The following is an 11,829-nucleotide window of genomic DNA, read 5'->3' as shown; positions in this document are numbered from 1 at the left end:
CGACGCTGAATTCTGTATTATCTCAAACTTGCAAGTCCACGGCGGGCTGGCTAATTTCTGGCCGTCGTCTAAGATCCAGCGTTGCGGTATTTGGTACAGTTACACACACAGGCTTCATTTAGTTTCAAGGTTGAGCTTGGCTAAAACAGAATTTCGTGCCTTTGATGTTGCGCAAATTTCGTGTGCTTGATTGGATTTGGTTGGGTTTCTAGGCTGGGCCCAAGAGCTGACGCGTTTCGCTAGAATGAAATATGGGTTAAAAAGTGTTAATTAATTGACTTTGACAACAGAGTTGTGTGTGTGCTAGAGATAAATTATACTAATGCATGTTCCAAATAGATTAGTTGACCAAACACACGACTAGTCGAAGCTATTTAAAGCCAAGTTATGTACATAAATATTGATTTAGATGCGCGTGCATATAAAAGCCCGAGCAACTTTCTAAAAGCAGTTCAAGAAAACTTTTTCAAGCAGGATTTGTGCTTAGCAAATAATTAAGCTACTTATGTTTCACTGCTTGCTCCCCAAACTCTTGTTTTCACAAGTTCTTAAAGCTGCTTTAATTAAACTTCTGAAAGTAATTCCTCTCGCAATAGTCAGCACGAATTTTACAGCCTTAAGTCTGGCAAAAAACCACAAAAAAAAAAGAAACAACACAGCAAGCAAGGCTTGAATGACATTCACTTTCGTGTGTATGCAGACATGCTGAAATATTCTCTTCGCATGCTTAACTTTGCTCTCCAAATTTCTGTTGAATTCCTGTGCAGCTTGACAGGCGGCCCCGCCCACTGGTCTTCCCTTGGCGGCAGGCTTCCATTATATTTACGTGTACTTTTTGTCACCTGCTTGCGACAAAGGAGCTGCGTACGTTTGTATCATGCAGAGTGCACTTAGTGTGAGCATGTGTGTGTGTGCGTGTGCGTGTGTGTACGTGCGAGTGTCTGTCCGCCTGTCCGTCTGTCGGGCCTTGGTTAACAAGCAGCCCCAACTGAGACGCTCTTTGAGCAAAAAAGCCACAATATATTTTGTCTAAACTACGTACGCACTGCCGTTGCGGTTGCTGTCCCCGCCGAGGTGTCAGTAATGTTGCGGTTGACATTTATTAATCATGGAGATGAAATGAGCAAATATGAGGAGCAATGCTGCTGAAACTAGAGATGGAGCTGTGGCTGGCAGCCCACTGCTCTGCCACAACTGTGCGCCGAGGTTCGAATAACTAATGGCAAAATAATGGAAAAATGGAATGAGAAAAGTTGTGCCAACTTTGATGACAGGATGTGCTGCTGCCGTGGCGTGGCGTGGCGTGGCGTGCTTTTAAAGTACAGCACAATTTATGTGCCAGGCGATGGCAAAATTTCATAATAAATAAATTATTGGCTATAGTTTTTAATAGTTTCTGGCAAATTGTTGATTGGGCAACAAATTGTTGCCCATTCCACTTAGCGACTTGCCTGTGCGTCATGTGGCAAGCTTTTATTGAGCGATCTCTCGGTCGCCTGCCAATAGGCAGCGTTTTTAATTAAACATGAACTCATGGCTATTGTGGCAATTTGAATGTTTTCCAACGTCTACGACGATACATTAAAAATAATGGGCAACAGAAGCAGCAGGCGACGCAGCTGCACCATGTGCTGCGCTTCGCTGGAGCTTGTGAAGGCGACCTGGAGCAGGCGGCGCACATCAGTCAAAGCATGAAATTGTGGTCGTGTCTGGACCATGTGAGTGTTTACATTCAAAACAAATTTCAGCACAGACAAAATTTTGCAATCAAGCGACTGCCAAATTAATTGTTTTTCAAATGCGTAGCTCAGCAAATAAACAAAGAGGCTCAGGCATAGGCGACTGCCAGATGCGCTGCCCTGAAAACAATTTATTCCATAACAATAAAATCGTATGAGTAAAGCAGATGTCAGCTAAATCAAATTAGTTTGCCATTTACTGTTCCATTTATACAAACAGCAGACAGCAGTTGCAACTCTGAGATGGGAACAGATCTCTGGAGCTTATCCTAATACATATGTTTATATCAACAGTCGGCAGCTGGCAGACTTGACTTGGCACATTTCACATACATTATTCACGACTTCGCACAGTGTTGCATCAAATTAATATGGCCATTCAATTTATTTGAAAAGGTATAGCACATAAAGTGCGTGTAGTGCCGCCTAAAGGCAGAATGGGGCGCAGATTCTAAAGCATTGACGAGCCAAACCAAACTGAGCACATGAGTTCTGCCTTCCGGCCAGGCCGTGTCAGATGTGTGTGTGTATGAGTATGTGTGCAAAAGCGCTAAAAGCCACTTTATTGAACATTTACGCCATTAGAGCAGTCAACGGGACGCAGAGGCAGCAGCAGCAGCAGCAGCACCAGCGGCAGCAGTTCCCGTGACGATGACGGTATAAAAACTGAAACGACGCTGTCAGTCATTGGCTCGACAATATACACACACGCCCACACACACACACACATACATAGGGGGCGGCGTGGCCATTATGAAAATTTTATGAAATGGCGTAAATGTGCATAGGGCTCATAACGAAATTAAGCAACAGCAACAACTACAGCCAGACCCATTGAATGGAGGCTGAGGCTCCAGCCGATGGCCCGTCATTACCTTGACACTTTTCAATGCGGATGCTTGTGCCAGGCCCAAGGGGCATCTAATTTATGCTGCCTGAAAGTGATGTAACTTTGCAAATTTATAACTAAATAAGGGACGAAGGCAACAGGCCTTACAATAGGGCCTGCATAGAGTCTACCCTAGTCGACTAAGAAATGTTTGAGCTTATTTCCGGGTATTATTTATATTCAAATAAATATGAATATAACTCATATATATTCTTCATTATTTAAATGTATGTACATATAATTAGCTTCAATTAAACTTTTAGCTCTGAGTCCACTCATCATATTTCTTTATTATCTAGCTAACAGGGCATTTGCGCGTCTGCTACTTCCTCTGCTGAATGCAAATATTTCAACTAGTTGCTGAAGTGTATGCTTTGTCTACACAAATTGCTTATATCAGCGCGTAAACAAAAATATGTTCTTTTATGTTGCTTCTGGCCCGAACCTTTTCCCGCACGTCTTGCCCTAAGCAAGCAGCCATTGACTTATTAATTAAGATGCTACGGCCAGAGCACGGAATTGGGGAATTGGGGAGCTGGGTGGCCAGCAGAGGTCGCACCGCTAACGTTTATGCAATCCCTTATCATATTTATGACAGCCTTGGCCGCCTTTAATGCCGTCAATTTGAATGCCGGGCGCGACTTTTGGGTCAGAGAAACGTTCGCTGCATAGGCAAGTAGCGCAGAGCTTGGCGCAGTTATTAATAGGGAGCCAAGCACTGGTGCCACTGAACTCCAATCACGAAGAAGAAGAAGAAGAAGAGGCTCGATTACCCGAAACGGACATCCGCAGCTCGCTGCTGCCACATTAGTTATGAAATCATCTTCCGTTTCGCATGCATGCAGGCAGCCTTTGCCGCTGATGCTGGCGAAAATACAAAAAACGGCCAAAACTGACCCAAGCCAGCATGGGGAGGAGCTGCTACATGTGGGCGTCCTGACTTTAGCTAGCTGTGGCCACAACTACAGCAATGGTATTCATTCGTTTCTCCTCTCTTTTTTTTACGTTTTCTTCTGTCTTTGTGCTCTCTTGCATTTGTGTTTTTCACATATTTCTCTGTTTAAGCTTCGTTATGCTACTGCCCGCCATTTTTTCCATTCTCCTTCTCTCTCCTTACTTTTTCCAGCTTTTGCTTTCTTTTTTTTTTCCTTTTGCCAGCCTGCCCTCGGCCTCGCCCAGTTTTTGTCGTTCTGTGTTAATTTTGCTCTGAATGCGCAATTTATTTGCGTTAAACTTGAACGAACGTGTATGTAACTGTGTGTGTGTGTGTGTGTAGCTGTCTGGTTATTTGGCTTTATATATGTATGTGTGTGTGTGTGCGGGTGTGCATCTGTATGGCAAAGGATCAACTTTTGCCCGCACCCAGCGCCATTGCATGCGTCTGGCTTGCATTTTGTGCAGACGCCCTTAAAACTGTTTTCACTTTAATTTGCAAGCGTTGCAAAATTTAATCAGCTCTTATTATATCCCGCGCTGTGCACAGACCATGTCTAAATATGGATAGAAATACTAATTAGAAAAGTTATCATGTTCTATTAAAGACTCTAACTAGAATCATATTCAACAACAATCTGCAACAAACTTACTGCAAGTCACGTCAATCGTATAGCACGCGCGTACAGGGTATATTCTGCAGAGAGCTCGACATTTCTTTATCCAATTTGCTGAATTGAAAGCATTTCAACGTGCACACAAAGACTGTAAACTTTGACTGAAGTTCAAATTTATTATTGCAATTTCTTGCAATTCGTTCGTTGGCCACTCAATTAACAACTGAGACGAAAAATACCCAATGTAATACAAATAATAAAAATAATCACATTACGCGGTCTGCTCTTTTGACAGATATCATTGTCATTTGATGAGCACTCGTAAGACCACTCTCAGCTACTCTGCTTACATCACATTGTAGATGCTTGGAAATAGAATTTAAATGTGAATTGCATTCATTTGAGTGATTCGCTACATTACATAAACACGATCCTTTTCAGCTTACCATCTCATGAAATCGATTCTGTTTTTTCTAGCATTAGCTCTTGCCGAGTTGAGCCTTTTAATGTCCAATTATTCATTTGACGAAAAGAATTTGCCTTCGTTTCCTAGAAATTTGCTAAGCTTCATGCAATATAGCTTAGCTACAATCCGATACTAATACCACTTGAATGCGATACTGCTAAAAGGGGTTCAGTGTAAGCCCGGCAAATGAACAAAACCTCAGTCTGACACAAACACAACTACTTCCACGCCCACGCGCACGCCTCGCACACGCACACACGCATGGGCACTTACACAAGCGTTAGTTAACCGCAAAGGCGTATAGATGATGATTAGGTAAGACCAACAGATACCGCATTGGATGGAGCAGCCGCAAGTATGCAGCTGTCACTCGTTTGCGGTTGGCCTGGGTTACGTGATTGACTTATGATAATCGGAAATGAGACTTCACCTAAAAGCATCATCATCAGCATTATCAGCAGCATTATCGTTTCCTGGAATTTGGCTTATACGTCATTTGGTTATGCCATTAGCTCGGCTCAAGCACATCGTATTTAGGAGATAGTTGTTTAGTAATGCCTTCGAGCACATGTCAAATACAGTTGAGTCCGAACGTCAATTAGTTGGGCGGCTCTTGAGAATAAAGTGAAGGAGTTACTCGGGTGGGCACTCGTGTCATTTCAAAGCCTGTTTCTAATTCGAGAATCCTGTTGAGTTGGGTCAAAATCACAGAAACTGCAATTCGAGTATGCAAGGACCGCCCCCAGGACAGTCCGTGTCCGGCGCAGATCGTCGGCGAGGTCTCAGCGCCACTTGAGCTGGCAATCAATAAGGACACATACCAAAACTGACCCAGTTTGGGCAAGGACAATGGCGAGCTTGGTTGCAGTCATCAGGGCGACATTCATTTCGAAAAGCTCTCTGTGTGTGTGTGTGGATGTGCTCTCCTCTTTACATACCTTTTTATCAGGCAGCCAATCCTTGGATCAGCTTACTCTATAATAAGACAACCGGAGTGCAATGTGCTCCTGACTTTGACATTATACATATGCGGCCAATAAACAAATCACCAGTTGTGCATGTCAGAATCATGCAGCCATGCACCCATCCATATATCTAGACAAACACACACCCACACCGGCACCCACCCACACAGAGCTTAACTTTCAGCAGCATCTGACATTCCAACATGTGACAAATTCCTTCGTCTGACGCACTCTTGGGGCACAGCCAAAAGCTGTTGCATGCTTTGTGGCGCATCGTGCCATACGATTGCCAGTGTCCTGTATGCTGACTTATGTTTCCGTCAGCCCATTTCTCTCCACACACACACACATATATGCATATATCTGGGCTCAGTATAGCCTAAATTTGCATTGCCTCATTCGAAAATGCGTTCAGATCTGTTGAGTGTAAATGTTCTCGGTTTCTGTTGAGAGCTTTCTCATTCATAAATGAGTTTTGCATTTCCCCAAAGCATCTCCTGCAATTGTCTTTCAAATCTCTAGTTTAATTTATTCTTTTATGAATCGCATTTCAATTAAGCTACATTCTATTTGAATTCACAAAATCCTGAATTTTATTTCTCTCACGTAAACTCTCGAATGGCGGCATAGTTTCATTCTGTTTTTTTTTCATCAAATAAAACATATGGCAGATATCAAAATTTTTTGATACGACTGGAGCGTCTTGGGGTTTGGAACGCTTTTAACTGATTGCACCACAATGTTTGCAATATTGAATATGTGCTTGTATAAATATGTATATATGTATATGGGTTTGCCTTTAGAAAAAGCTCACAAAGTTATGATTTATGCTTCTGGGTCATAGCTGTCAACACAAAGTGAAATATATAAAACAAACATATGGCTTGTATAAAAAAAAAGGACAATGTGGGCTGTAGGCGTAAATGAAATATCCTGCATATTTTAAACAATAAAACTGCTTTTGGGTATTTCAGTAATATGTAATATTTCAAATAGATAGTGAATGTCCATATAAAGTGATGCAAAACGGGGCAGAACTATCCTTAAAAATTTAGCTAAAGACATAGGCATTGTTATAATACCCTGAAATGGTAAGTGACCAAAGTGTATGTGACAGTCAGAAGGAGGCGTGGCAGACTCCCTTTATTCGTTCTTCAATAAGGTCGAACTCAGTCTGGGCATCATCAAGTCGGTCACTCCCTAATATATGTATACGTACATGCATGAAGCAGGAGAGGCTATTCACAGCGCTAGGCAAACCTTCTCCACAAGGAACATGTGAATGTGCCACGCATAATAATGTGCCAAAGAACAAAGGCAAAGCCCAAGCCAAGTTCACAGGCAAATCCATAAGCAATTCAATTAGTAAATTTCAAAATGTAAAAGAAAATGTTATTATCGTAATCCTAATTAGTAACAGTTAACTGCCTGCACGAGAGCACGTCATTTTATTAAAACTTTTCGAGATGAAAGCTAAGACTTGCATAATTCTTGGGCTTAAATGTGCTTTACACATTTCAGCTTAGTCGATCTTTTTTTCGCATATATATTCTTTGACATGAAATTGATGTGTTGTCGAGGAGTTAATGAAATTTCAAGGGGGAGAAAAAGAAAGGGACGTCAAGTGCAGAATGTAATCAACAAAAGTAGGGTACGCATCATCGACCTGCTAGACATCCTCGAAATTACAAAATAAAAATCAACCATTTACATTTTAATAAACATTTCTCGCTGTCTGCCTTTGATCAGGCACAGCAGCGGCAATAAAGCACATAGATTAAAAGTCCATTAAATTATATTCCAAGTCATATAAACGGCACGAAATTGCCGTGCACTTGCCGTGGGCTAAGAGCGCAGGACTCGTGCAAGCATAAAAACATAAAAAATTTATTGCAGCACCCAAAAGAAAGTAGACCAAAAGAAGCCAAAAGGAAATAATGCCAAGAATGTTGCAATGACCTGCAGCCAATATTTAAAGTGGAGCTGGAGCTGGAGCTGGGCGCGTGCTTTGTTTTCTCTCTCGCCTCGATATCGCCTTATCTGTTCGTGTTTTAAAATCGAGCTGTTTGATCGGCGCAAACAACATGACTCAATACAGCAACCTAAATCGACTAGCATAAGGCCCAAGCATGTTGCGAAGTAAATACCATTTTTTTTAGTCATGAAAAGAGAGAGAGAGAGAGTGCGAGAGCAAGACATCTGCCACTCCCACCTCAGCTCTAGCAACACTTTTAAGCACGAGCCGTTGCTCCCAAAGGTAGTTCCCGAGGGCTTAATGCTGTTGTTTAATTTATAGCTGCATTAATTATTGATGGATTTTTTGGAAAGGTATTTATTAAGTTACGGTCTGGGTTCTGAATACCTGGAGAGCAGCATATATAAACAGCCGGCGATAGACTCTCTGTGAAAAATTGACGACTTTTTACAATTTATGGATTCTTACACGCAGAAGCTGCGGCGAAGCCTAAGTGAATTACATAAATTTCTGGCACTTGGAAGACACTTTTAAAATTGCGAATGGCACCCAGCACACAGCACACAGCGAACAGCCCACAGCACCCAGCATAAAGCTTATATAACGTTATAGATAAGATGAAGGAGACAGCACACAATACACAAAAGCCAGTTGGCCGAGAGCGAAAGCAGAAGCGAAAGCGATAGCTAGAGCGAAGGCGAGTCAAGGCGACATCGCCCTGGGGAATGTAACGCGTTTGAAACGAAAATGATGTAGAAACAAGAAATTCCAGATATAGAACTTGTAGCAATTGCATAAATATTTAACAGAAACTCAAGGGAAAGACTTTTAAGAATTCAGTGAATTCTTTTTTATGCCAACCTGTGCCGCCCGCCCCTCGCTAGGCTGCTTATAAAGAATTACAGTGCTGACATTTTCGCTTACCTGCGCCATTGAATTGAGTTCCATAATGAACTCAACTGTAAAATTGGCACCGCTCAGTGCACAATCCGCACTGTGGCACAAGCGAACGCCCGGGCGCTGACTGTTGCTGGCTAAATCGTCAAATACGTCTGCGGTTAGAAGTGGCCAATGTCAAGTGCTGCCAGTAGCTGTGACTCTCGGGCTGCCGTCTTCCCTCCGCCCTCTGCCCTCTGCCCTCTGCCCACTTTGTGCTGTTGACTGCTTCTTACGTCGTTTCGGTGTAAATAAATAGGCAAATACTCGTACAGACAATGAAACATTTATTCAGACCGCAGGCGCTATCGCCGCACAGGACACGCCTCGACACTCGTGCCAAGTTCTTCAATCTATTCAATGGCAGTCGTCGGCATGAGGCTGAGTTGATTTGCGCACTGTTTACTTTAATTGCTGGCCAGAGGATGAAAGGATTCGATGTTACCACGAAATTCCCGGGTCGTTTTGATTAGCTTGTGAGCTTAACTAAATTGAATGCTTGCGGCATTCCATAATTGAAATGGACAGCTTCACAGACGAATTCAATTAACAGAATCGTTTTAGAAAATTTATTCATGCGGCCAGCCCGTCCGACTCCTCATCGGCTCAATGCGTAAGCCAAGCAGCCTGGCAAATACAATACAACAATACAGTTACAAATGAAGAGCCATCGATAAGAGTGCCTAATGGCCGCAGCCAATGGGACTGATAGAAAGAAGTTGGCACGTTATGGCCACTTATGACGCCCCAGCCCGATGAATAAACACGTTCTCCTATACTAGGCCAGTGCCATTAGTTTCGCCAAGTTGTCCGGGCCCCAAAACTTACGGTTCATTGAGCCAGGAGATTTCATTAATAAAAAATGGAAAATAGCAAAGACCAACTGGCATTTTGCCGGGCCAACTTTGCCAAGGCAAGCGGATTTAACTATTCATGAGCGCACACAAAGCGACGCTAAATGTTCGAATAACAGCAACAACAACAGCAACGGCAACAGCAACAACAGCAACCAAAGAAGCAGCAGCAAATTGCTTTTGGGATATATACACGTAGTTACATTTAAATATATGCACAAGTGAGATCTTTGAGGAACAGCGCCAGCTTTTACTTATGTATACAAAACATTTGGGCAGACGGCTCAAGTCTAAGCACAAACAGCACGTGCATAATTTCAGCAATAGCAACAACAACAACAATAGCAACAACTACAACAACAGAATGTTTTCGGCAGCTTTTGAAAGATATGCGCTGGAATAAATAAAATGTTAAGTAAACATGATTTACGTTTAGGCCACAAATGCGCCCATACCAAATACTTGAACGTTGTCATGGCAGTCTGTCTGTCCGTCCGTTTAGATCGACAGGTGTATACGAGTGTAATAAATTATTTAACTGTTTTGAATTTTCATTTGGATTTTTAAATCAATTTGATGGCATTTTAATGTGTCGTTTGCATACATATAATCTTAATGATGATCAGTTTAGCATAAATGCAATACTATACATACCTTATAAATGCAAATGGTTATTTTTAAACAAGTTAATATAGATAAACATATGTATATATACATATATATGTACATATATGTCTGTCTATAGCGAGTATTCCAGCAGCAACATGTTAAAGTTCAAGTCTTATCTACAATATAAATATAATTTACGTTGTAGCCAATGGCAGACAGTGAAAGCATTTAAGCGCTTGAGCAACGCCGGGCACTCGGTGAGCGCAGACGAAAATTGGAAAAGCATGTAAGAATGGAAAATGCGAGATACATACAGACAGGCAGACAGACAGACAAACAGACAGTTGGAAAAACCGGCATCGTGAAAAGCGGAAACGTGTTTGAATTCCCTCAGACTCCGCGATGTTTGCTCCCGTTCCTGTTTAAATCAGCCTACAGCTTCAATTCTCTTCTTCTTCATCGTTTTCTGCTGGCAAACTGGGACTATAATTGCGTTCGTGTCTGTGGCAGGCATTCGATTGTAGGCTATGCAGAATGCCCCCAAAATTAACGGGAAGTAGGCTTGAAAAAACAAGAATTAAACGAAAAATTGCTCCACATATACATAAATATCTATATATATATATATATATATATATATAGGTATGTATATATGAATTCTAATTTCTGGGGCGACAAAGCAAACAAAAAATAAAAATAATGTAAGCTGTAAGCGACATTTTAATTGAAAATTCTACAGGACATGTAGCTGTGATCAACGAAACAAAGCATAGACGAAATCCAATAAGCAAAGATGAAAAGCAAGTAATACGGCTTCAACGTACCGTAAAATACTTGTTGACAATCCAATAACTGTTTACATTCAACTAGCCGAGTTTCATTATTGTGCAAATATATCTAAAGGAAATTCAACTGAAGTCTCCATTACAATTCGTAGCCTCCATCTGGTACCGCATTTATTCCAGTTTAGAGCAGTTCAAACAGAATGTACGCAAACCAATATACTCACTTCGGCCCCTCTGAACGAGCATTGACTTTGCTGCCTTTCGCTAGCTGCAGGCAAAGAACACAGACAATTTGGAAGTTGTATGACATGATGAAAACAATTCCGAGATGCTAGCACTGGGCAGAGCTTATTACGCAGCGCTCTCGGGCAGGCAATCACAATAAAGAGCAAGAGAGCTAGCTGTCCGGGCTAGCTGGCTGGCTAGTGGGTCTGGCTATTAAATATTTTCACAATGTTATGTAGATAAGTGCTTAAGGTTTGCTTGCCTGGAGAGACCTCCCTATCGCTACGCGCTCTGTCTTGCACCAAGACATCGCAGTCAACCAGCCAGTATATAAAACGACATGACTATAAACCCTTTTTCAGACAATTTAAGCTGAACAGCGTGCGGATTTGCTTGACTGGCTCTAGATATGCCATCGCCTCGGTTGGCCCCTGCAGCTCCTCCCAGCTTTACGATTGAACTGGATTTAATTCGGCGAAATTGTGCGGGCACTTAAATGGCCAACAACTTGACTTGGCTCTTGCCGCTGTGCGTGTGTCACTGACAGTCAATGTGGGTGTCCCTCTGTGCGTGTGTGTGTGAGTGCGTATGCATCTAATGGTATAGTAAAAGTTATCCAAAACTTCGCTAAAAGCAGTTGACTCCCATGGCTTATTTATTTATTTATATTTTAATGCTGCATTTTTCAATGCTGAGCAAAACTTTATTTACTAAAATTTTCAGCTGTTCCATGGTGTTCAGTTCGGTTCCGCCCTGGGCGCTCTCCGGAGTGACGTAACTTGTTGATAACTCGACGAAACTCAATTACTGAACTTTCATGTTTAACGCCACGCGCT

The 11,829-nt window shown here is 42.1% G+C and overlaps 1 long non-coding RNA gene across 1 annotated transcript in view; it reads left to right on the top strand.

Annotated features, from left to right (window-relative positions):
• Nucleotides 1-129: 129 nt before the first annotated feature.
• Nucleotides 130-11,829, top strand: part of LOC149092111 (uncharacterized) — a 29,046-nt gene continuing 17,346 nt past the window's right edge. Inside the window, exon 1 of the long non-coding RNA XR_016197668.1 lies at nt 130-255. This is a non-coding gene — a long non-coding RNA (uncharacterized LOC149092111). The remainder of the gene's footprint in view (nt 256-11,829) is intronic.

This window comes from Drosophila navojoa, chromosome 2, assembly GCF_054131105.1.
Source record: "Drosophila navojoa isolate 15081-1374.11 chromosome 2, UAZ_NAV_1.0, whole genome shotgun sequence".
NCBI classification, from domain to species: Eukaryota; Metazoa; Arthropoda; class Insecta; order Diptera; family Drosophilidae; genus Drosophila; species Drosophila navojoa.
This window is presented reverse-complemented; position numbering and strand designations above follow the sequence as displayed.